A 25,316-nucleotide genomic window follows, 5' to 3' on the forward strand; every position below is an offset into this window, starting at 1 on the left:
TTTATTTTGACTATGGCAGACCAACACAGCTACCTATCTGTAAACGGAACAAGGTAGTGATGCTTAGGCTCTGAAACGCCATCCTCCCGCCTTTTTGTTCCTGATGCGTGCTGAAGACCACATTAGGCCTTTTATCATTATAGGACTTGCCGATCAGAAGGTAGGCGGTTCAAAACCCCACAACAGGGTGAGCTCCCGTTGCTCGGTCCCTGCTCCTGCCAACCTAGCAGTTCGAAAGCACGTCAAAGTACAAGTAGATAAATAGGTACCGCTCCAGCGGGAAGGTAAACAGCATTTCTGTGCGCTGCTCTGGTTTGGCAGAAGCGGCTTAGTCATGCTGGCCACATGACCTGGAAGCTGTACGCCGGCTCCCTCGGCCAATAAAGCGAGATGAGCGCCGCAACCCCAGAATCGTCCGCAACTGGACCTAATGGTCAGGGGTCCCTTTACCTTTACCTCACATACAAAAAAAGTTTCATGCTGTCGTCTGGAAACACCATCAGATGTCCAGTTCCTGGATCAAGCCCTGGAATCCCTGGGAACTCCCTCGCCTCCACAGCCAGCCCGGTGCCTCCAAGGGCATTTCCCAAGCGCAGCCTGCACCACCTGGATGGAGCTTGAGCCAGATGTGCTGATAGCCATGTGGGCAAAATGCAGCCTAGAGCCCGGCCTTCTGCCATTCAGCTCCACTCCGACAGCCAAGCCTCAGCAGCATTAAGACGTTGCTTATTCTGTTGGCTGGCAGAAATAAATCGGGAAAGTTCTAACAGCACCACATTTATCAATCAGGGATGCCTCAGAGCCATTCATGTAGCCAAAGTTCCACTTACTAGTGCATTTTCTTTTACGGGAGCAAATCTGAGCTGCTTCGACGTTATATAAGGCTGGCTACATATACGGCTGCAGGCTCCCTCCTTGAATTAGACTGTAAAAGCCTCGTTGTGCCGTAACTCAGCAACAAAAGGCCCCTGCAATGGGAGGGTGGCTTTCCTCCCGTGCTGGAGAAAAGAATATCCCCCACCCACCCCGGAAAAGGACAGAAAGGAATGAAATGGTCCGTGCCCAGTGAAGAGGTACAGCACAGCTTTGTTCCACGCTCTCTTCCCCACCCCACCCTCACCTGCCCTTTACTAACCCACACTTAGAGAGGGGCAACCATGTGAGTGAGGAGAATGCAACGAAAGCAACATGTTACAGAACACCAAGGAATTAGACTGACAGTTCCAGAGGCGTGGACATGTCTGCCTGTTTCAGGAAACGCACAAAAGGCTTTTTGTTGAGTAGGCCTAATGGGGAAATGAAATGCAACATTCTGCACAACATGGGGCAGAAGAGGGGCTATCTTTGAACCTTGCACAGATTGTCGCAGCTGGATAAGTGCATACAAGAGCTGGCAAAATCACAACCATACACACACACACACACACAGTGGTGCCTCAGGTTACATACGTTTCAGGTTACAGACTCCGCTAACCCAGAAATAGTGCTTCAGGTTAAGAACTTTGCTTCAGGATGAGAACAGAAATCATGCTCCGGCGGCGGGAGGCCCCATGAGCTAAAGTGGTCTTCAGGTTAAGAACAGTTTCAGGTTAAGTACAGACCTCCGGAACGAATTTAGTACTTAACCCGAGGTACCACTGTATGTGTGTGTGTGTGTGTGTGTGTGTGTGTACACACACACACACACACACACACACACACACACTATATCTATATCTATATCTATATCTATATCTATATCTATATCTAGATAGATTTTCAGTTTTATACATTTCAATAATTTTATAGCCATTTTAACATTTCAAAATTTGACTTCCTTCCTCCTATTTCTGCAGCTCCTTAAATTTATTTTTAATATTTTCTGCATATCCAAATTAACTTAATTTGTTCATTTATCCATCTACTTTAAATATATACTCCTATGAAACTGCAGGTCATTACAATAGTCCTGCCAATGTTCTTTTCTGTGTACAGTTTGTTTGTAAATATTCAATAAACCATTTCCATCCTTTTGTAAAAAAAAAAGTTTGTTATCTTGATTTCTTCTTCTTCTTCCGGAAAGTTTCGCCATTTCTGCATATTCCACAAGTTTTTGTATCCATTCTTCTTTTGCTGGGACTTCTGCTTCTTTTCATTTTGGGGCAAGTAATGTTCTTGCCGCTGTAGTCGCACACAAAAATAAATTTCTATACTGTTTGGGTAGTTCTGTCCCTGTAATTCCCAAAAGGAAAGCTTCTGGGGTTGGTTTTTCCCCCAAACGTTATTTTAAACATCTTTTTCAATTCATTATACAGTGGTGCCCGGCAAGACGAATGCCTCGCAAGACAGAAAACTCGCTAGGCGAAAGAGTTTTCCGTTTTGGAGGTGCTTCACAAAACAAATCTCCTATGGGCTTGCTTCACAAGACGAAAATGTCTTGCGAGTTCCTGCGGGTTTTTTCCCTCCCCCCCCTCTAAACCGCTAAACTGCTTATCAGCTGATCCGATAAGCTGATAAGCTGCTAAAAGCCGCTAATAGCGCTAATCCGCTAATCCGTCAATGGGCTTGCTTCGCAAGACGAAAAAACCGCTAGACGAAGAGAATCACAGAACGGATTCTTTTCGTCTTGCGAGGCACCACTGTATATCATTTCCCAATAAACTTTAACCTTACTACAACCCCACCACATATGATAAAAAGAAGCTTCTTTCTCTTTACATTTCCAACACTTATTTGATGTGGATTTATACACTTTTGCCAATTTACTCAGTGTTAGGTATCATCGATATATCATTTTCATAAAATTTTCTCTTAGACCGTAAGATGCTGTAAATTTTATATTCATATTCCACAATCGTTCCCATGCTTCCATATCTATATTATGATATCTATTGCCCAATGTATCATTGAGGATTTTACTTGCTCATACTTTGTCTCCCATTCCAATAATATCTTATACATTTTTACAGCACTTTTACATTAGTCATACCTCGGTTTACAGCCTCTTAGGTTGCGTTTTTTCAGGTTGCGGACTGCCGATACCCGGGAGTACCGGAACGGGTTACTTCCAGGTTTCGGCAGTCGCGCATGCTCAGAAGTCCTAAATCGCTCTTTGCGCATAAGCGCCAAATCACAACCCACACATGCACAGACTCGCAGACGCAAGTTGCGAACGCTGCTGGTTGCGAACGTGCATCCTGCATGGATCACGTTCGCAACCCGAGCGTCCACTGTACATTCCAACAGGTCTCTCTCCAGGTGTGATATTTGTTCCCCATATCTTGCTCTCCTTTAAAACCAAGCACTCTAGCTCACCTGTCTTGGCTCTGAGGCTTCTAGCATTAGCCTATAAACACACGGTGTTTCTTTCTAAATATCTCTGGCATGTGCTTTTTTTACCCTACGGCATTCTGGCCTCTTTGAATTTCTATAATTGAATTACCTGTTTTCATTACCTGTTCCTACCCTCCACCATTTGGACAATCATAAAAACACTTTCGCTCATCCCTGAGGGATGATTTATCCCCAGCTGCATGCTCCTCACCTCCTGCTGCCTTTCCCCCAGTAATCATTTTAAAAGCTGCTCTGCTACCTTTTGGATTCTGAGCAGGAACAGCCTGGTTCCATTCTGGTTCAGGTGCAGCCCACCACATCCCCACAGGCCTGGCTTCTTCCAAAATGTTTCCCAGTGGCTAACAAATCCCAGCTCCTCCTGACACCAGCAACTCATTCACACACCAGAGATCCTCTCCTTTTCCTCAAAGAAGATACAACTAGCGGAAGCTATAATCACTCAGCTGTTGTGGTGATGCGGGCCAGGGATTCTGGATCATCAAAGTTCTTATTTTATTTTTTATTGACTTTATATACAATGGTACCTTGGTTCTCAAACTTAATCCGTTCCGGAAGTCCGTTCCAAAACCAAAGCGTTCAAAAACCAAGGCACGCTTTCCCATAGAAAGTAATGCAAAACAGATTAATCCATTTCAGACTTTTAAAAACAACCCCTATAACAGCAATTTAACATGAATTTTACTATCTAACGAGACCATGAAAGCAATAATCAATGCACTGTACTATAAAATGAATAAGACAGTATTGCAGATGATAAAAATTAAAATTAATTTTTTTTCTTACCTGCACTGATGATAGTCATTGTTTGGGTGGGGGGCTTTCATCCGTTTCCACAGTCAAACAATAAATCAGTCAATAAGTAGCTGAACTGGGTTCCACACAGTCACAAAAGCAAATTAACCGAAAAAGCCACAAAAACGCAAAATAAATAGCAAAAACAAAAGCGCCAAACTTAATCCGTTCCGGAAGTCCGTTTGACTTCTGAAATGTTCAAAAACCAAGGCACAGCTTCTGATTGGTGCAGGCGCCCCATAAACAATAGCTGACAGCCACATCAGACGTTTGGCTTCCGAAAAACATTCGGAAACCGGAATACTTACTGCCATGTTTTCGGCGTTTGGGAACCAAGGAGTTGGAGATCCAAAGTACCACTGTCCCAGGGGTCTCAGTCCTTGTAATACAATCCCCAACACCAGTCATGGAGACTTTCCTTGCAACATCTACTATCTCTAAAATGGAATAATGCACCGTACCTCACATGACTCCAGTATAAAAGACAGTACAGTATTAGAGCAAAGGAATATACCAACATCAAGATGGACATGGTGATCTTTGGAAATAAGAGGGGTGGACCGGGCTCATAAATCCTGGCTACGTTATACTTTTCAGGTAACGTTTAATGCTTGTAATCCTCAATCAACTAACTCTGGTGTGAACAGCCAAGTCCAATGCACTGAAATTACAGTAGTACCTCGGGTAAAGAACTTAATTCGTTCCGGAGGTCCGTTCTTAACCTGAAACTGTTCTTAACCTGAAGCACCACTTTAGATAATGGGGCCTCCCGCTGCCACCGCAGCACGATTTGTGTTCTCATCCTGAAGCAAAGTTCTTAACCTGAGGTAATATTTCTGGGTTAGCAGAGTCTGTATCCTGAAGCATCTGTGACCTGAAGCATATGTAACCCTAGGTACCACTGTAAATCATAATCACTGTTGTTGCTGTCACTATCACTGTCATCAACAAATTAAAGTGTTTGACATTCAGATTTCTGTCAGCACCTTCTTCGATTTGAGCTAAACATTGTGTAGATGTGGACAATAAAGTTGAATGTTGGAAGGTTTAGGTCAGATACAAGAATGTATTTCTTCATGGAGCACACAGTTAAACTATGGAACTCGCTTCCCCAGGAGGCAGTGATGGTCACCAACTTGGAAGGCTTTAAAAGAGGATTGGACAAATTCCTGGAGGATACGGCCATTAATGACTGCCAGCTATGATGGCTATACTCTGCCTCCACAGCTGGAGGCAAGCAATGCTTCTGAGTACCAGCTGCTGAAAACCACAAGGTAAAGGTGAATGTAAAGGTAAAGGGACCCCTGACCGTTAGGTCCAGTCGTGGCCGTCTCTGGGGTTGCGGAGCTCATCTCGCTTTAATGGCCGAGGGAGCTGGCGTACAGCTTCCGGGTCATGTGGCCAGCATGACTAAGCCGCTTCTGGCGAACCAGAGCAGCACACGGAAATGCTGTTTACCTTCCCTCTGGAGTGGTACCTATTTATCTACTCGCACTTTGACGTGCTTTCAAACTGCTAGGTTGGCAGGAGCAGGGACCGGCTCACCCCGTCGCGGGGATTTGAACTGCCGACCTTCTGATCAGCAAGCCCTAGGCTCAGTGGTTTAGACCACAGCGCCACCCGCATGCTCGAATCCTGTTTGCTGGCCTGCCACAGGCATCTGATTGGCCACTGTGAGAACAGGATGCTGGACAAGAAGGGCCCCTTTCGGTCTGACCCAGCAGGTTTTTCTTTTGCCATTGTGAATGACAACAGTATTGCACAGAATGGCACAATATTCAAATCATGAAAGATAAAGCAGCTATCACCTTGAAGATGAGAACAAACACCTTGTTTATGTTTAAGTTTAAGGTGCTCAGCTAACACTCTGCAAAAACTGGTAACCACAAAGCGAATTCTACTGATGCATCAATACTTTGGGGTTCCACAGAAAGCAAACACCTTCATGAACTTTCAGAGAGCAAATATTTCACCAGTTCCCAGCTTGGGTATTCCTATGGAACCTACCATAACCAGATTCTACAAATGAATCAACATGCCAAAAAATGAACCCTTTGTGAGCTCTGGAAAATCACTATGGATAGGTAACAGAGTTCCATGAAAGTCTAAACAGACTTAGATAGTTGCCATTAAATATTTGCTAATTGGTTGATGAGGTAGTTAAAGTGTTTAAATAAGGTCTTTATATTGGCCACTATAACTATTTACTTTACAGAATCTGGCACTGATAATAGATAGACAAGTATGGAACAGAATGATTTCCATAAGGCTTTTCTTGACTCATCAAATGCCCTAATCTTCTAGATTTAAAATATGCACATTAATCTTACAAATTTTATTGGCAAGGCAAACAGAGAGAAAACATGGTGCGTCAAGAAGAGGTATTTGTCAAACAGCACACACTTGATAGTCACATTAATGCTTCCTGGTCAATAAAGGATTAAAGTAACATGTCAGTAAATTACAGCAAATACAGTCCGGTATAAACTTTTATAGCTGTGGTTTGATTCCGACACTTGAGATACGAGAGTGAAAAAAATGCGGCTAATGGTTTCCACTGAGCCCTGGAATGAGCCCTGGAACCAAGTGTGATAATGTGGTGGCGTCTCCAGAAATCCATACAAAACTTTAGGCCCAGGCTCAGTGCACTTGAAATTTCGAACCTACCAGGTGAGGACAAATGCTTAAAACAAAACAAATCCATAGAACCCTGTGTACAGGAGATTACCATAGATCAGGGTTGGGGAACTGACAGCTGTGGCCCACTGGGAGCTGAAAATTGGTCTGCAAGGCTGTTCCCCCAAAACCACACTCAGCCAAGAGCTGATAGGGGGTAAAGCCGAAACCTGCTAAATTGACTACATGACTGAGTTCCTCACAGAGAACTTGATCTCACAGCTGATGCCTGCAGAAAGCAGGTTTGGGCTCTATCGTCCATCACCACACATTACCTGATGGGTAGTAAAACTGAAGCTCCAGGCATTTGAAAGCACTGTGCAAGGCTCTTTCCAAGCTCTGTGTACTGCATCGAAGTTCCAATTTCAGGAGTTTGCATGTAAATGTGCACTTAGAATCTTTTTCTCTTTTTTTTTAAATCTCCTAATGTCATGTCAAGTACGATTTAACCTGAACCTAACTTTACAGAGAGAGACAGAACGAGCCAGAACAAAATTAAAATAGTTCAGAGGATTAAATACAAGAATGTGCCAATATACTGCATAAAACATGAAAAATTAGAAAAGGTTCTCAGATTCAAGTAATGTTAGAACCAGCAATTACCTCATGCTGTTTCCCACCCTTTAATTAAATCAACAAACAAAGGAAAAATAGAAACCCTATAATGCTCCAAAGAAAACAAGGAAGATCAAGCTGCTAAGGTTCCTTCAAAAATATTAATCCCACTTCTGGGCCTGGTTCTTACTGTTTCTTGTGTGGCAGGTCCAGAGACTATTTGGGCAACGCTCATCACTCTCTGAGCCAATCTAAGGTGAATTTTAACCTTAAAATGAGTCTAGGGCCATTAGCGCTCACACTAGAACCTCACCCTGGATAGCTGCCACATACCTGCAAGACATTAGCAGACACAGCTCTATACACACCAGAATACAGTTGGCATCACAACCCGTCACATCTCTCTTCTTTGTACTATATCAGGTGTAATGTGATTCAAAGGTCTAGCAAGGCATGCTGAGTGCCAAGAATTATAACCACCAAGGGTAAAGCAAAGGACTGTTAAGTAAAAACAAGGTTTATTTTGAAAGACAAAAATCAATGATTATATGGAGAGAGAAAAGTGATAGGTGTTGTATCTAGAACTTCTGTGTGGTCTCTAGGTGTCAGATGCTGGGTGGTGGTTTCTCGTGAGTAACCAGGCAGGACTCCGACCTGTCTTTTACAGTGCAGATACACAAGGTTCATTCATGTCCCACTTGCAGAATCCTGGAGTGGCCCCTTCCGGTCCCCCCCCCCAACATAAGAACTTAAGACACCCCAAACCTCACCCCCTGCGCAAGCTGAACGACGGAAGTGGTGTCTGTGCCTCCTGGCCAGCCGGGCTAGGTGAGGCGCTTGGGCTCTCAGCAGCATCTTTGAGCCCTCTCCTCACTTGACTGGCCCCTTCCCTCTCTTCTCCACTGGAGGTGTGGCTTTCCCCACCGCTGGACGAGGAAGAAGTTTCTGCAGCTCCCTGTATCCCAACAGTGTCCCTGCCTCCCTCCCCTGTTCCGATGGCAGTCCCCTGACACTAGGTATTAAAAAGAGAGTAAAATTTGCTTACTGCAGAGACCAAGTTCCCTCCAACTAATAATAATAATAATAATAATTTATACCCTGCCCATCTGGCTGTGTTTCCCCAGCCACTCTGGGCGGCTTCCAAAAGAATATTAAAATACTGTGATACATCAAACATTAAAAGCTTCCCTAAACAGGGCTGCCTTCAGATGTCTTCTAAAAGTCTGGTAGTTGTTGTTCTCTTTGACATCTGGTGGGAGGGCGTTCCACAGGGCGGGCGCCACTACCGAGAAGGCCCTCGGATTGTGGGCGACCCACAATCAGGTGCCCATTAAAAAGGTTCAGTTGAGGTGTAATGAACTCGCATGGACAAGAAATCCAGAAAGCAGAATCTAATTTAAAGAGATTGGCTCCACAACAAGCGAATAGTAAGAGAACCCGCACAAGTGACGCTGACACAAACCCCACACATACACCAAGTAGAAGAACAGAAGCACTGCCAACTGACCCCACCCCACTCACCATTCCCCCTTTCTCCCTCTTTTCTTCCTAACTGAACACTGTATGCAACACTAATGCCTCACAACAAATGAAAATGATCTGTAGAAAACACAACTTGAAAAAAGAGACAATGCACATATTATTGTAAACTAAGAAATCTTTAATTAAAATATATTGGGGGGAGGGAGGGAGACTGGCTTCCTGGGAGACTAGTCTTCCACACCAGACTAAGTTTCTGAATTATATTCAATGTTTAAATTTCCTCCAAACCCTCTTCAGCAGTCTGTAATTGGCCACAAAAGTTATACGGCTGTTATTTTATGATTTAATAAATCAAGAGGCTCTTTCCAGTAGGAATTCGCTTAATCAAAAAAAAGAGGCCCTCACTCCACTTTCTTGATTGCTATTGTAATATTTTGTCTACAAAAGGGACACGCATACAGAACTAGTAATGATTTATAGACCTCATTTGCTATGCACTTTTGCAAGGAAACATTTTAGTCCCGTCCCCCCCCCATAAAGGCACACCCAACCTCAAGCCCAATGGGGCAGCCCTGGAACAACTGTACAGATGCAATCCTTAGTGGCACCTGGCACACATCACCAGCTGCATTTCCCAGTTTACGGCTGATGCTGCAGCCTTGACATATTTATACATTCCTGAACGTTTTCTGGCACTAGGACTGTTTGCCCTGCTAATTCTGTTTTGCTGCTCTCCGCAGCTGTGAACTGATGTTCCTTTAGGAGCAGGGAGGGGGTGAAACTGGCTTCTCACTTGCCCTTTTCAGGGCAAAAGTGAAGAGCTATTTTGTCTTCCTTGAAAAATAAAATCTTTTTAACTATATTCCTACCACATTCAAAGAAAGCGATAGAACTGCTTTATTTTTATTTATTTTGCAAAAACCTCGTTGTTAAGATCTTAAGCCTCATTGTTAAGATCTTTTAGCTCAAGCAGGGAACTCAGTAGGCACAAGGAAGCATGCATATAAGTGGAATGCATATTTTTACCACACTTTTATTTATTTTTTACCAGTTATTAACATAACTTTAAAAAAAATTCCTGTAAATTCCAATTTCCTTCCACATCTTAATAAGGTGATTCCTTTACCATCCCCTTCCAAATATGGGCAAGAAGGTAATGACAAGAAAGATGCAAAATTATGAATTTGACACAAGGAGAGGAGAGTCATGATAGACCACTGCAACTCCAAGACTGATTTTTCCGCTGCTGAGAATTCTCATGTCTAGGTAACTCTCGGCTGATCAGTTGCAAGTTTGCAATTTCATGCCACACCTGATTATGCTGATCTGGTGGGCTAGACTGGATTTGAATCTGCAAGCCCAGTTTCAAATCCATGGACCTAATCCTCAGTCCCCTTTCCACAGAAGAGAATTACAGTGGCCCGTCTTGTCAGGTGAGTTGTGAGGATAACACAAATTAAGCATGAGATAGAGCTCCGTCTCAATGGACATTACAAGTGGCAAAGCATTAGATTTTATCTTCTGCTATCTGACATCCATCTGTCATGCAAAAAAGGAAAACAGGTGGGGTGTATGCTTTTCATTTGTACCACAACTCCAGGAAATAGACCTGGAGCTAAGGTACGTGCTTCTCCAAAGGCAAACAGGACTGCACACTTCAGAGGACAGAAACTGCCTCAAAGATTACCCAGACAAGCCACCTCCTCCCCCCAGACAGAGATTTCCCTTCCCATGCTTGCTCTCAATCCAGAGAAAAGAACCCACAGGAAAATCTGCATAAAAGCCATTCAGTGAATTAAAACAATGCCCTGAACATTAAGGCTACCAAGAAAGAGCTGGACAGAAACTCCTCCAAGCTAGAAGCAATCAAACTTTCCGAGGTTTCAGGGGAAGGGAAGCAAACCATTTAACATTTTTATGGGTGAGGGACTGCAAACTGACAACGCTAGCTTGCCAGCTACCTCCTTTGGGGAAAAGAAGAAGAAGAGGAAACTTAACAAGACTAAACCGTTTTCAATCATGGCGTAAGGAGGGCAGGACATCAACACCCATGGAATTTCAGCATCAACCGGTACTCGCTGGAACACTGTTCAAACTTCAAACAGCCATGTATTTTCAATCACAGGTGGCTGCTTGTCCTGAATCTTCTGGATAGGATTGTGGCGGCAGATGATGATGATGATGATTTGCATCGCCTCCTCAATCTTATTGCTTACCCAAGTCCCTCTGAAAAACTACAACCCACAAAACCTGGTGTATTTTTGGATGACCCCTCAACCAAACGTCCATATCTGGCTGCTAAGCAGAGGGCATTTTTAATTCTCCTCTTTTAAAAATATCAAAGCTATGGATTGAGTACCTATTAAATAATTAGGATAATTACAGTGCCAACACCAGCTGGTGCAATATAAAGGTTCCCATATATCAATGCCATTCCTCAATGCAAGTATATTAAAAGCCTGCTATTCGTATAAAAACCTCGTTAAAGTGTATCTCAAATTTTCATTTTAGTTCTTAGATTGGGGTGGGGAACCTTCAGGCCATGGGGGCTCCAATTTGACCGGTGAGAGCATTCCCCCCCCATCACACCCATCAGCTCTTGTCACTGGTGATGTCAGCTGGTGGGGGGGGGGCTTCTTAGGAATCCTGCCTGGTCCAATCCCTTCAGCCTCTGGAAAGTCTCTATCTAAAAAAAGATAATGGAGCAAAAGCAAGGAGACCCTGTTTTCTTCTTCACTGCTGCACAACAGAGCAGTCCCTTTCAGAGCTGCTGTTTGCTTTATGCAGACACTGGCTTTGACAGGGACTGCTCTGTCATGCAGCGATGAAGAAACAGGGACTCTTTGAAGGAGTCTCCTCACCCACCCGCCTTTATAAACCACTGGAGCAATCTTTAAAGAGGGGAAGAGTTTGTTGCACAGAGCGTTCAGCCCCTGCTCAGGTAGGATCACAGGGGCTGCCTCAAAGCAGCCGCCCTTTGCGCAACTAGCTTCCTGTTGCATGTATGTGCTTTCATGGACAACCTCCTTCACTGATTGCAACCAGGCTCTGATGACACCGGTTGCTGTCCACCCCTTAATTAGTTGGCTTTCCAGGTGCCGCAGCACTTTTGTCTGATGCTGCTGGTTTTAAGATAGCCCCTCGTTTGCAAAGTGTGGGATTAGTTACTTTCAATAAGAACGTTAACAAGTTTCTAGATAAAATAATATATTGAATTTACAACAGTGTGGTCAACCTGCTTATAATAAAAGATATACAAGATACTGATGTGCTAACCAATTTTTTTTTAAGCAGACCTTTAGCGTTACATATTCCTCATATAATTGAAATTTCAAAATGCATGATCTCATAGTCACTGCAAGACCTTCGCTACAATAAGCTTCCAGATTCTTATATACATATATTTAAAAATCTCTCAGTGCACATTAAATAAAGATCTGCATAATTTCATGAGCACAAGACACAATGCCCACATTTATAATTGAAATCAAATTTCTTTCACTCAGTTCTCATTCACTGAAGACTGAAAGGTTTGTTAATGTGTTAGGTCTCTCTGTCAGATTGCTTAAAAGCCTGGAGTTGTTTCTCCACCCAACCTTGAAGACTTTTCAGTATTTACTGTGAACGAAGCCAAGCAGTCACCTCTGGTTCTTATAAATGTTAACACGAACATGCAGAGAAAGGGGAGACTCTTTTCAAAGCTAACTGAATTATGCTCACCACTGAGCTGAGGACTGTTCCAAGAAGAAAGCATCTCGTTAGCTACCTTACTAAACATCTTAATATTGTCTAAACAAACCTCCCAGCAATTTATTCTGTTCACACTTTGTAGGCAACGAAGCGAAGTGCCTTTTCCTTGCACCCTCTCTCTCTCCAATCTGAGACACCCAACATATGGCTAAGTGCGAGTGAGCTGCATGCAGCTCCTGTGTAAAGCACACACACACAAAACACAAGACGCAGAATATAAGGAAATGGAGTGATCACTTGGGGGACCAAGTTTCAGTGCCTCTCTCAGATTCTGTCCCCAACGACTGTGGTCTCTGCACACAGAGTTCTTTCTGCAGGATAAAAAGGGTAAACGGTCCCCTGACTATTAGGTCCAGACGTGGCCGACTCTGGGGTTGCAGCGCTCATCTCGTTTTACTGGCTGAGGGAGCCGGCGTACAGCTTCCGGGTCATATGGCCAGCATGACAAAGCCGCTTCTGGCGAGCCAGAGCAGCGCACGGAAACGCCGTTTACCTTCCCGCTGGAGCAGTACCTATTTATCTACTTGCACTTTGACGTGCTTTCGAATTGCTGGGTTGGCAGGAGCAGGGACCGAGCAATGGGAGCTCACCCCGTCGCGGGGATTCGAACCGCTGACCTTCTGATCAGCAGGTCCTAGGCTCTGCGGTTTAACCCACAGCGCCACCCGCGTCTGCTGCAAATGCAACACTGCACAGCCAGGGGTCAGCTTCTGAACGACACTGCCGTGCCCTCCAGTGGCATAGCGTGGGGGGTGCAGGGGGGGCCGGCCGCACCGGGCACAACATCTGGGGGTTAGGGTTAGGGGGCGCAAATCCACGGGTTAGGGGGCGCAAATCCACGGGTTAGGGGGCGCAAATTACTTGCCTTGCCCCGGGTGCTGACAACCCACGCTACGCCACTGGTGCCCTCATTCCTCCCTTGAGTCAAATCGTGAAAGCCCGAACAGTGCATGTCAAAGCCTAGGATCAGCTTTAATTTTAATTTAATTTATTTGGATTTGCACGCTGCCTTTCATTATGCAGATCCAAGTTTGCAATAGAAATGTTTAGACCTTAAAACGAAATGGCCAAATACAAAGCAATAAAATTTACCGAGGCCAGGGCGAGCTAATAATGTTGTTCCCCAGTTGTGCTTTTGCACAAGGGGGTGGAAGACAGTAGGTGCACCTGCCTCTAGGAAATGAGCTCCTGCCTGAGCAAAAGGACTGCCACTCTAAAACAAGTTGAGCTTGGCATGCAACTACTTGGCACAGACACTCCGCTCGTGCCTCTTCCTGTTATTCCCTCAACAGCACTATTGATCCTGGGATTAACGGGAGAAACTGTCCACAAGATGACAAATCCTGCAGGCTTGACATACCTCAGGGCAGGCCGTGGCCTGCGGAACACACGAGGAGCGTGCCTGGTCTTAACCGGAGAGCCTCAGCTTTCTGGATCTGCTTCCAGTTCTTTGCCTGTGCAATAAGCCCTTCCAGCAATTATGGGCCCCATTAAACCAGGTTGTTTTGCCCTCTGTTTCTTGCATCCGGTTCCTGAGTTTCTGCTGAGCTTCTCGCCCTCGATCCAAACTGGCTGAGCCTTTTCAGCCTGCCAAGCCCCTTGCCTGGGATCTGACCTTTCGTCTACCTGTTTCCAAGCCTATTACAGGTGCACCTAGAAAACAGGCAGGAATACCTGGCGGTTAAGTAATGCTAATACGTGCTAGCTTGGGTCTCTTCTAAGGGAAGCCGAGATATGGTATCTATGATTAATCACTTTGGTAGTTTTATCCTTGCGTTTTGCTTCATTTCTGCATCTGGCAGCATTTTCCTATGAAGCTGCAGTTTGATACTTGCCTTATCCAAGGTGAAATAAAATGAACTGCCCCCTTTTCACTATTACAGAGGAGGGGGGAAAACAGAAAGTAACTAGCTTTCTGGCAGATGGATCAAACTTGGCCCTCCAGCTGTTTTGGGACTACAACTCCCATCATCCCTAGCTAACAGGACCAGTGGTCAGGGATAATGGGAGCAGTAGTCCCAAAACAGCTGGAGGGTCAAGTTTGGCCATGCCTGCAACAAATTAAAGCAGAAGACTGGCCACATGACATTACCAGTTAACAAAGGGGGTGCACAATGGGGGTGTCACATTTTACAGCAACCCTGTGTTCATCACCTTGCCAATTTATGCCCATAAGTACAGGGATGTCCAACTCTCAAGAGACTGTGATCTACTCCAGGGGGGGGGCGGACTGGCAGTGATCTACCCATTTTGGGGGGAAGGGCTTCCCAGAGTTGTTGACATTTTTTTAAACGGTAAGTGTGCAGACAACAATGGAACACACACTAAATGCGATGCAGGAAACAACAAGAGGGGAGGGGGCGGATACATGATTGTAAACAACGTGAGCTATAAGGATCCTGCGATCGATCACGATCATCCAGAGGTCGACCTGTCAATCGCGGCTGACCGGTTGGACACCCCTGGAGTTATAACCAAACCTATCCCAGCCCATTTCAAGCAAGCTAGCGCTATCCTGGTAGGAAGTGGGGGCTGAGGGTAAACTCAAGCCTTTTGCCAAACACATTATACTACTGAGGTACTAAAACTCAGGGTGATGATAACAGAAGCCTGAAATTCCTTTACATCTAAACAACATAATTTACATATTATACAGGAACTAAGCTACACCTGGTGAACGTGTGGCACTTATAAGTAACACGAAAAGACCGCCATTAGAAACCTTTCATTGCATTTATTTTCCCAAACTGTTTATCATTTTAAATGCTTTTTATCCCACCTTTCTTAAAAAGTAAGCGGTAAGTAAGTTTACAAGTCAAAGTAAGACAAAAACATGAACTGAACTCATTAACAGCAAACAATAAATAAGAACAAATGCCAAGAGGTTTCAAGTCTCCTGCTGCGGGTTTCATAATCCAATGCATCAATAGATTCCAGAATTAATTCCTAAAATGTCTGCCTGGCGTGTGCCTTTGGGAAGAAAATGCATGGATGTGAGGCACAGGCCCACAACACAAATTTGTCTAACTGCCACCAGACAAATTCAGAGGGTAAGTGGATAGGACCTCACCTGCACAGCATTTTGAGTGCTCCCAGCCACCAAATGGAGAAAAAAAATTAAAAAGAAGAGGAAGAGTCAGGAGACACCACTCCTGTTCATGGCCCTCCCGTGGTAGCATGTTTTATCACTGAACTAGAGAAGAGTATGTAATCATACGCTGCCAAAAGTGGCAAATCATCTTCAGAGATAGGAATACAGTGAGCTTAGGTGGCAAAGAGGCTGACTTGACTGATGTCTGCTATTACTTGTCACAGAAACAGGACGGTCTGGCTTAGCCTTCAAATAAGCCACATGGTGAGCTACAGCCTCACATACTCATTGCGACTTTCTCCTCCGCCTCTGCAGCTGAGGGAAGGAGACTGAAAGCGTCAGTGCTCAGCTTTGAAGAAAGCGCAGTTTCCATTATGTTAGAATAAACTACACTTCCCTGAATACTAACTGTGGTTAGCTAAACCAGGATCTGAAACCGTTGCTTGATCCTGGTTTGTGTGAACTAACCACAGTTAGAATAAACCAGTTTTCAGACTTCAACCGCAACAGGAAAAAGCAATTTGTTCAAAACCAAAAGTAAAAACTTTCACTGCCCTCTCTTAACACACAAAGGGGTGGGGAGGGCATATTAAACAGAGGCTCACCATAGTCCACTGTTTAGCAATACCTCTGACTGTTACCATATTAATGGCATGTATGTTTAAGAAGATGACTTGCTGAAGCTACAGAACTGTTTCCATTCTTTCTGTGGGGTTTCTAACAGAAGGCACTGCATCCTCAAAAAACGACATTACTCAAAGTTCAGTCAGGTGGAAGATGCAATGGGAACAAAACAGTTGTTTTGAAAATTCACTGCCAATTTAGTGACTTACAAGTTGTAGCTTTGGGGGGGGTCATGGGGTGTGCGGGTTGTTGGGAGAGAAATAGTACTTCTGGTGGGGAAAACATTGTATTCCTTCTAGGGTAGCTTGTCCAACTTTGGTCCCCATCCTGCACTCAGCTCTCACCTGTGGCTTCTAGAAGATATCAGTACGTGACAGCAGCCACACCCTGGGAAACAGCTTTGACTGGCTGGCTAAACCAGGTGAGGGTAGCTTATGGGTCTCAAAGTTAGAGACTGCATGTGAAGACTGCTTCTAACAGATTGAGAAGTTGAGATCAAGAGTGGGTCCAACAATCAAGAAGGCGGTTTCTGCACATGCTGTGCGGGAAGTGAGGGGCAGATGGGGCTCGTCAACCTGGGAGAAGGAAAACTCTGGCCCTAAACCTCTGCTGCCTTCTGGGATGTCTTCAGGAGAAGAAACGGCTACGGAGTAAACCCTACACAAATCTGGAGTGGGGTCCCTAAGACGCTTGGATGGCACCTTGTACATCTCCTTCTAGCAACTCCTGCAGCCAAGCTGGTGCCAAATGAATTGCTCTGCTTTCCTTTGGACCACATCAGCCAGGTCGAGAGGGGGGGGTCTTGTCCTTTTGGCAGCCCAGGACCTCCGTACACACTGCCCAGGCTTGCACCTGGGAAGGTCACTTTGGGTCTGCTAACACAGAGGTTTGACTTCAACTCCATAGGCGCATTCCATTGTCTCTCAAGACAGACAGATGCCGACAAATCATAAGTGTTGAAAGCAATGATGGAACTACACCCCACTCCCTATCCCCAATAAGCCAGGTGTTGATATGGCAGATTAGCAGTCATCATGGGACAGAATACAGTGGGTTTTTCTCTGCTCACTGTCCACCAGGGCCATTCTCAGGCTACATCTTAACAAAAGCTCTTGGGTATGCTTAGCCTGGATAAGAGGAGAAACGTCTAAAGGGCTGTCCCATGGAGACAACTTGTTTTCTCCAGCTCTGGAGAGTTGGACCCGAACCAATGGCTTCAAGTTACAATAAAAAAGATTACTATTTTTATTTTTATTATTATTATTTATTTAATTTCTATACCGCCCTATACCCGAAGGTCCAAAGAAACATAAGGAAAAACTTTCTGACGGTATGAGCTGTTCAACAGTGGAATGGATTTCCTTGGAGGGTGGAGGACACTCCTTCCTTGGAGGTTTTTAAGCACAGAATGGATGACCATCTGTCATGGATGCTTTGGTTGGGATTCCTGCATTGCAGGGGGTTGTACTAGATGACCCTCTTGACCCCTTCCAACCCTTCAGTTCTATGATTCCTGCAATCAAGCAATGACCCTCTGCTTCTCAAGCCCAATGGCAGCTAGCAATCTGCACTGCAGTTGGGGCAAGGAAGCCATTCTGTTTCCAACATCCACCAAACTGGTGCTTGTGTGCATTAGAGGCGAGTTTGGTAACATCAAGTGCAACGTAACAGGGCTCGGTGTTGATAATACACTGAAAACAAATTCACAGAACAAGCAGCAAACAATGAAAAATAAGGATTCCTGCTTTGGGCAGTTCCATCAATTAGTTCCACATTAAGAAAGGCTTCTGTACAAAACTTATCTGACAGGTTTAAACAATTTAAACAGCTTTAAATTTAAATTTAAACAGGTTTAAATTTTATTTTATTTAAGGAGTAAGGTATGAAATAATCTGGGAAACGCAACTTACCTCTACCTTTCCAGAGGTGGAAGATAATTCATGAGGAAACTAAAATCAGACTCTTCAGTAAATCACATAAGCCGAGTAAAGGAATCTTAGAACTTCTGCAAACAGGTGCATCTATCGTCAATGGGCAGCTGTCAGCTTAAGTCTCCAGTGGAAGGCCTCAGCATCAATTACTGAATTCTGGAGAGGAAAAAAGCAAGTCTTCCAATTAGCTCAACAACCTTGGACTCGAATTCCAGATTAACCATGTCACAAACGAAAATACTTAATTTCCAGATGGCACTCATTGCACGGATCAAAAGTGTTCCCAATTCCTGCAATCCAGGCATAGATGGTGCTTCGACCAATCCTGGGGGACATCAGGACTTGTCCCCCCAAAGTCCCTGTACCTCCACATGCAAAACCAAACCAAAAACCAACCACTAAACTACATGCAGAGGTTATACTACTTCTAAGGAGAGGGGACACTTCAGAAAAGTGCTTTATACCAAGCCAGACCACTGATCCATCTAGCTTAATATTGTCTACAATATTGTTCTCCCTGCCCAGCTGGAGACGCCAACGATTGAATCTGGGCAGTTTGTTTCTGCCTCTTCCTAGCAAAAGGTATTATGGAATACATATTGAAAACAAGTCGCAAAAAGGTCTGCTTCAACACCAGTGCTTCCAGTTCATTCCCCAGGGAGCGGTAAGGCTGATGTGAGCTTTTCCACCAGCACCCCACTCAAAGACACTATATATGCCAGAGCTACAGAAAGGCACAATCCCCTTTCTCTCCCCATTGCCTTCTAGAACCCTGCTTTGATCAGATTTGCTTTCGAAAGCAATTAAGGCAATTGTGTACTTTTAGACCAGTGGAGGGCAAATGCTGGCCATTGGCCCAAAGACCAGAACAGCTTCTGAGAAGTATGTAGAATTCTTCTGTTAAGTTACCACCTGAATGAATGTAGGGATAAGTTCAAACATGCAACAGTATTAAAAAAAGAAAAAGAAAAAAAGCAGTCTGTTAGAAAGACTCTTGTTTTGAACAGCTGGGATTTCCCCGGATGCAGAATTTCCAAGAAGGAAATGCAGGGATTCTTGCACGTGCTGCTGTTGCATTGCATTTGAATCGTGAGGGGCTGAAGCAGGGTCAACCTTTTTGCTGCGGATTCTGCAAAGACGCCTAGCTATGGGCTGGCTCTCTTTCGTTTTGACATGGAGTCTCCAACTAGTGCTAAAACAGACAAGAGTGGCTGCCTGAATAGTCACTGTCTGCCTGCTGTGTATGCAAAAGATGAAAGTTAGAGGCAGGTGAAGACTTCTTCCTTCCACTCACCGACCAGTTCTTTCTTTTCTTTTCGTTTTTAGTGTTTTCATTGTTCTATATGTTGTAGCAGCAGTTTTCCTGTTTTGCAGTGCCACCTTTCCCAGATAGTAATTTTAATATTCTCAGTGGGGATTTTGTTTTTCTTTAGTGTTTGGTTCAAATTGGAATTTTGTCACTGAGGTTAATGAATGTATTTAAAAATCACGTACTGTTGTATTTTAAATTATTACTTTAAGTTGCCTACAGGCACTTTGTGTTAGGAGATACAAAAATTTTGACAACTGAACCACAAAATAATAAAAAGCAGGTCCAATTCACTGCGGATTGTGTCCAACACCGTGTGGGCTGAGTTCTGCCTGCACAATGGGACTTCCCCCTTTCTCTTCCTGCACACTCCCAAAATTTGCTCCCTGAATCCTCTGAAGGGGAGAGGACGGTTCCACTGTACAAACATAACAGCAGAAATGGAAACAGCCCCAGATTCTCAACCGTCGCGATTTCTGTCCAATTATCAAGAGTTATCAAAATATTTTGCTTTGGGCAGTAGCAATTTCAGAATAAGAGAAATGAAGTATGTCCAACTGGCGTTCAGCCATCTGCCACATTTATGAAACTTGATATGCTAATTTTATTAAGTGCATGGATAAAAAATTGCACGTTAGCTGCAGCCCACAATATTTATTCAAATCCTTTCTGCTGATCAAATTATCAGAGCCTGCTTTATTTGACCTCAATGCAAATGTGACATTAGCATAGTGGTAGCCAAGAAAACACACTCCCGTGTGAGTGTGGCTCCACACAGTTATTGCTACACCAGTAAACGGCGACACGTATGGAACACTCTTTTATCAGTGACACCTTTTTTACAAGAGATGCTGCAAGTTACAGTAGTCCGGAGGCATTCCATGCAAAAGACAAAGTCACATGGCTCAAAGTTTGCAAAAACAACTGTAGCTGCAAGGAGCCCCAGCCACATGGAAGTCATTTTCAGCCAGCACTGTACCAATCCCACATCTTGAATTGCTCCATGGATTATTTTAGATTCAGAGCACAAAGGTTTCCCCTCTTAGGACTCCTCCAGATGACCCGTTTATTGAGTATTTATTCTGATTTTCTTGCAGGGCAGTTATGCAACAAGGAAGATTCATCCTAATTTGTTTGCTGGGTGTATATACGTCTTCCCGTTAATCAGTCTTCACCCCTGACTTTTCAGCACATTCCTCCATCACTTTCCTAACAACATTAAAAAAATAAAATAGATTTGTTGTCCTAGGATGTGATGGTTTGTGTATGCTCTTCGCAATAAGCACCCTCTGCTCACTCAGAGAGATATTTACAGTTCTTTATTTTACATATGTACAAGCAGCACAGTACAATCATGCATCCGAATTGTCCGGTTCAGATTCGGGGAGTGGTCTTCTCCTGTTTCTCCTCCAACAGAAAAGACGGGGCAGCTTCATGGGACGTCTCTGATCCCTGCGCTTTAACCTTCTCCTTTCCTGTCCTGAAGGCACAGGCACAGGCTCTCCGTCTGTTCCTGAGCATCCTGTGCGGTGCTGGGGCTCTGCTTCAGCAGTGGAGAGCCTTCCCACCTCCTGGCTCTCTACCTCTTCCCCTTCCATCACTTCCTCTCTGTCTCCTTCTGACTGTTCCCGCTCTGACTCTTCTCCCCCCCCCCCCCGACTCAAAGGCATTCCTTGGCATAGGGCGGCAGAGTTCTTTAGCCCAGTTCAATTGTGCAAACCTAAATTTCCATTATGTGCTTGAATCCCTCCTGCAACATTGACAGTCTGGCGGTGCCCTAAAAATCATTATACAAGTCCTCTCTCCTGTACTCCAAAATGCATTGAAAAAGGGCTTTTGGCTTATTAATATAAATATCTACCAGAAAACTAAAAAAAAAACCAACCACACCCAACAACCCTTGTAAAGAACAAGTAGTGATCCTAGAGGTTGCATGTGCTGCAGAGGCAAGAAGCAATCTTAGAACGCGACTGTTTGGAGCCTTCCCTTCCTCCACTTCCCACCTAGAAAAATCAAGGTTGTGTTTCTTTTCTGCAAGTGTTGGAACAACCCATTTAGTTTAAAACCAGTAATAGGCATTGCAGAACGGGGAAAATCTCTTCTCCTCTTTGGCCTGGTGACATCTTATTATAAGAGCAACTGCAATTCAAAGATAATTAACACCCACAAATGGTTCTTGAAGGCAATCCACCTATTATGCTTGAATTTCTCTTCCCTTCCCAAGGCCTACGCATTTGCCAAAAGATGTTTTCGTTACTTGCAGATTTTCTTCTTCTTCTTTATACCGCCACTAGACCACATTAATGGATGCCAAGGTCTTTTGCTTCCTTAATGTCATCACAAGCTGTTGCTTCCAGAGTCATCTGCCTTTGAGTGATTCAGCAGAGATGATCGGCTGTGGGAGGATGTAACCGGTTTTAAGATGCATCTTGATGCTCCTTCCATGCACGTAATAAAGCGCGACTGACAGAAACTGAACTTCAACCTGCTACAAGTTAATTACTACTAATAGCAATAATTGGTTCAGCGTTGTATTTTGCCCCATGCATTAAGCCACAAACATTCTCTCCTTGTAAACCACCCGTGAACTCGAGAGTCCATGGTTCGTCCAACAAGTCTTTGGCATCTGAAACCAGATTCCATGGAACCTACTCTCTTATTAAGGGAATCAGAACAGAATCATTTTTTTTTAAAAAAAGTTTAACCAACAAAGGCAGTTGACACCTGAACAAAATAACCCATGGGATATACATGACAGCATTGCACAGACTAATTTATTCAATACTGCCCCCCATATGCTAAAAAAGAAACACTTCAACATCCACAGGCTACAAAGACCATGAAATCATTCCTGCTCTCTTGAAATTCCCCAGAAACAGGCGCTGGGGGGCAAGGGGAGCAATGCTAAACTCCAGCCTCAACAGGCTCCCTATTGAAATTCAACCTGCTCCAGTTCTAAACAGCTGCATTCTGCATTACAGATACGGTCAACCACTCCAAAGAGGAATTTTTCACGCTCTCTCCACTATTAAGATTTGATAGTTTATAACAGAAACCCCAACAGCCTTGAGCAGATGTCGCTGTCACTTTCTCTGCCAAAATTCATAACTTTTGATGGGAAATAGTACTTTGGTGGGGGGTTTTTTTTAATACAACCAGCAATAAAATGAAAGATTATTATAATTTACTAAGATTCTAAAGAGTGATGGGCACTGCACATTACCAGTTTTAATTTAACCATTCTAGTTGTATCTGATGGGTTATGCAAAGAAGTCTAAAATGCACTTTTATGGCGACTCAGTTCATTTTGAGGGTCCCCCCCCCCCTCCAGCCTTAATTAGAAAAGGCAGTAATTTCCTTTCCTCTAATAGAGCTCAAGTAATATGCCTCAAATTATTTACCTTTCCATCTCCTCAGAATGAAGCAACAGCTCATTCTAGGATCTTTTGAATGAAGAATAAAACTAGAATACTCTGTATTTCTATTATAAATTTAACAATCCCTTTTGAAGAGGCCCTTCTCTCTTGCTAATCTCTTCGCTACTGCTCAGAGCACAGGACCAGCAACTTCTCACTCCTAAAAGGGAAGGAGTTTACTACCACAGAAATGGGATTAAGGACAAACAGCTGCGAATGTATAAATGGAAATGAAGAACAGATAAGGCTGGATATAAGCAGTAGTTTCCCCCCATACTGGTGGTAAGAAGAGATCTTCTTCACACAGAAAGCTGCTAGCACCTGCAAACTGAGGTTTAAATAGTGCTTTCATGTTCAGGTGCCGAGATCAGTCAAAAGGGGGCCCTCTTGGTAGCTCCTCTGCCCTCAGAGGTGGCGGGGGGGTGGGCTGGCAGCTGAGGAGTGGGCCTTCTCCATGGGCATAGCCAAGGGAGGGCAGGGAGGGGCAGCTACCACCCCAAGTCAATAAAAGTACATAGCAAACTGAAGTTCTGCCACCCCTAACAAAAGGCCTGCCCCTCCCAACAAAAAGCCTACCCCCCGCCCAACAAAAATCCTGGCTACGTCCATGGCCTTCTTTGTGGCAGTTGAGGACCTCCCTCCCGACAGAAGTACGTCTGGCACCTTTCTTATACAACTTTCAGAGAATGCTAAAGACACACCTCTCTACCCTGGCTTTTGACACTTGGAGCATATGTTTGAAGGACACACCTTATCTTTATAATAATAGTAGTAGTAGTAGTAGTAGTAGTAGTAGTAGTAATAATAATAATAATAATAATAATAATAATAATAATAATATATTATTTATACCCCGCCCCTCTGGCTGGGTTTTCCCAGCCACTCTGGGCGCCCTCCAACAAAATATTAAAATACAATAGTCCGTCAAACATTAAGCTTCCCTAAAAAGGGCTGCCTTCAGATGTCTTCTAAAAGTTTGGTACAGTGGTACCTCAGGTTACATACACTTCACGTTACAGACGCTTCAGGTTACTGACTCCGCTAACCCAGAAATAATGCTTCAGTTTAAGAACTTTGCTTCAGGGTGAGAACAGAGATCGTGCTCTGGCGGCGCGGCAGCAGCAGGAGGCCCCATGAGCTAAAGTGGTGCTTCAGGTTAAGAACAGTTTCAGGTTCAGAACGGACCTCCGGAACGAATTAAGTACTTAACCCAAGGTACCACTGTAGTTGTTTTTCTCTTTGACATCTGGTGGGAGGGCGTTCCACAGGGTTAGGGTTGAAAAGTTGTTTCAAGCTGTTTTTAATACTGCATTTTAAAGATGCCCCTCGCCTCGGGACCTTAGGGTGAAGAGTGGCAGGCAAGCAAGCAGGCAGGCAGGCAGGCAGGGTACCTTGTGCCTCCGCAGAAAGCACAGCTATGGCATCCTTCCTTGGTTCCTGTAGTTTGCTACAGAAGAACAAGAAGTCCCCAATACAATGCAACAGAGAGGCAAAGGCAGGAGATACGAGAAGCAGAATTACACTGGAAAGAGGCCTTCCCATCTCAGTCCACAACTACACTGGAATTACTTTTAACTTCTTTTATATACGGAATCGTTCTTAAATGTTTGCATTGTTTTTATATCTGGAATTGTTCCTTCCTTGTTGCTTACACTTTTCTTGTTTTATTACTGTATACGTATTTTATTGCTATAACCCGTGCTGGGATCTTTAGGTAAAGGGCAGGTAAGCAATCTAATGTACAAACCATCATATCATATCCCGCTACCAGTCTCCTATGTTGTCAGTTCTTTATCTATTATAAGAAAGTCGTGTTTGCTTGAATGGCCCTGAGGAGGTTCTAAATGTTAAGATCACTTATTTCACTGGAGAAATCGGTGAAGCAGGTAGAAGAGAACACAAATAAGAATAAATTTGTCAGTGGGGTTTGAATGAGAGAAGGAATGCACTTCTGAATGCGAGAAACAGAACAGAATTCCAAAGGGAGAAATGGGAAGACTGTGAACTTTAAGATAGAAGAAGAGAGGGTCACGAACATTTAGTCAATGCTGGTTATGTGCCAACGTAACTGGAAGCAAACTACAGCGGTACCTTGGTTTTCAAATGCCTTGGTACTCAAACACTGCAAACCCAGAAGCAAGTGTTCCGGTTTGTGAACTTTTTTTGGAAGCTGAACGTGCTCCGTTTTGAGTGTTACGCTTCCGATTTGAGTGCCACACTTACCGTATTTTTCGCCCTATAGGACGCACTTTTCCCCCTCCAAAAATGAAGGGGAAATGTGGGTGCGTCCTATGGGGCGAATGCAGGCTTTCACTGAAGCTTGGAGAGCGAGAGGGGTCGGTGCACACCGACCCCTC

The 25,316-nt window shown here is 44.2% G+C and overlaps 1 protein-coding gene across 4 annotated transcripts in view; it reads right to left on the reverse strand.

The window, feature by feature from the left end:
* Window positions 1–25,316, reverse strand: part of NCOA1 (nuclear receptor coactivator 1) — a 296,235-nt gene that overhangs the window by 196,568 nt on the left and 74,351 nt on the right. For all 4 annotated transcript variants that reach the window (XR_014523525.1, XM_083494093.1, XM_083494097.1 and 1 more), the window contains exon 2: window positions 18,214–18,390. The gene's annotated coding sequence lies outside the window, so the exon portion shown is untranslated. The remainder of the gene's footprint in view (window positions 1–18,213; window positions 18,391–25,316) is intronic.

The sequence above is a fragment of the Podarcis liolepis genome (genome assembly GCF_965112155.1).
Source record: "Podarcis liolepis genome assembly, chromosome: 3".
In the NCBI taxonomy this organism is placed as follows: domain Eukaryota; kingdom Metazoa; phylum Chordata; class Lepidosauria; order Squamata; family Lacertidae; genus Podarcis; species Podarcis liolepis.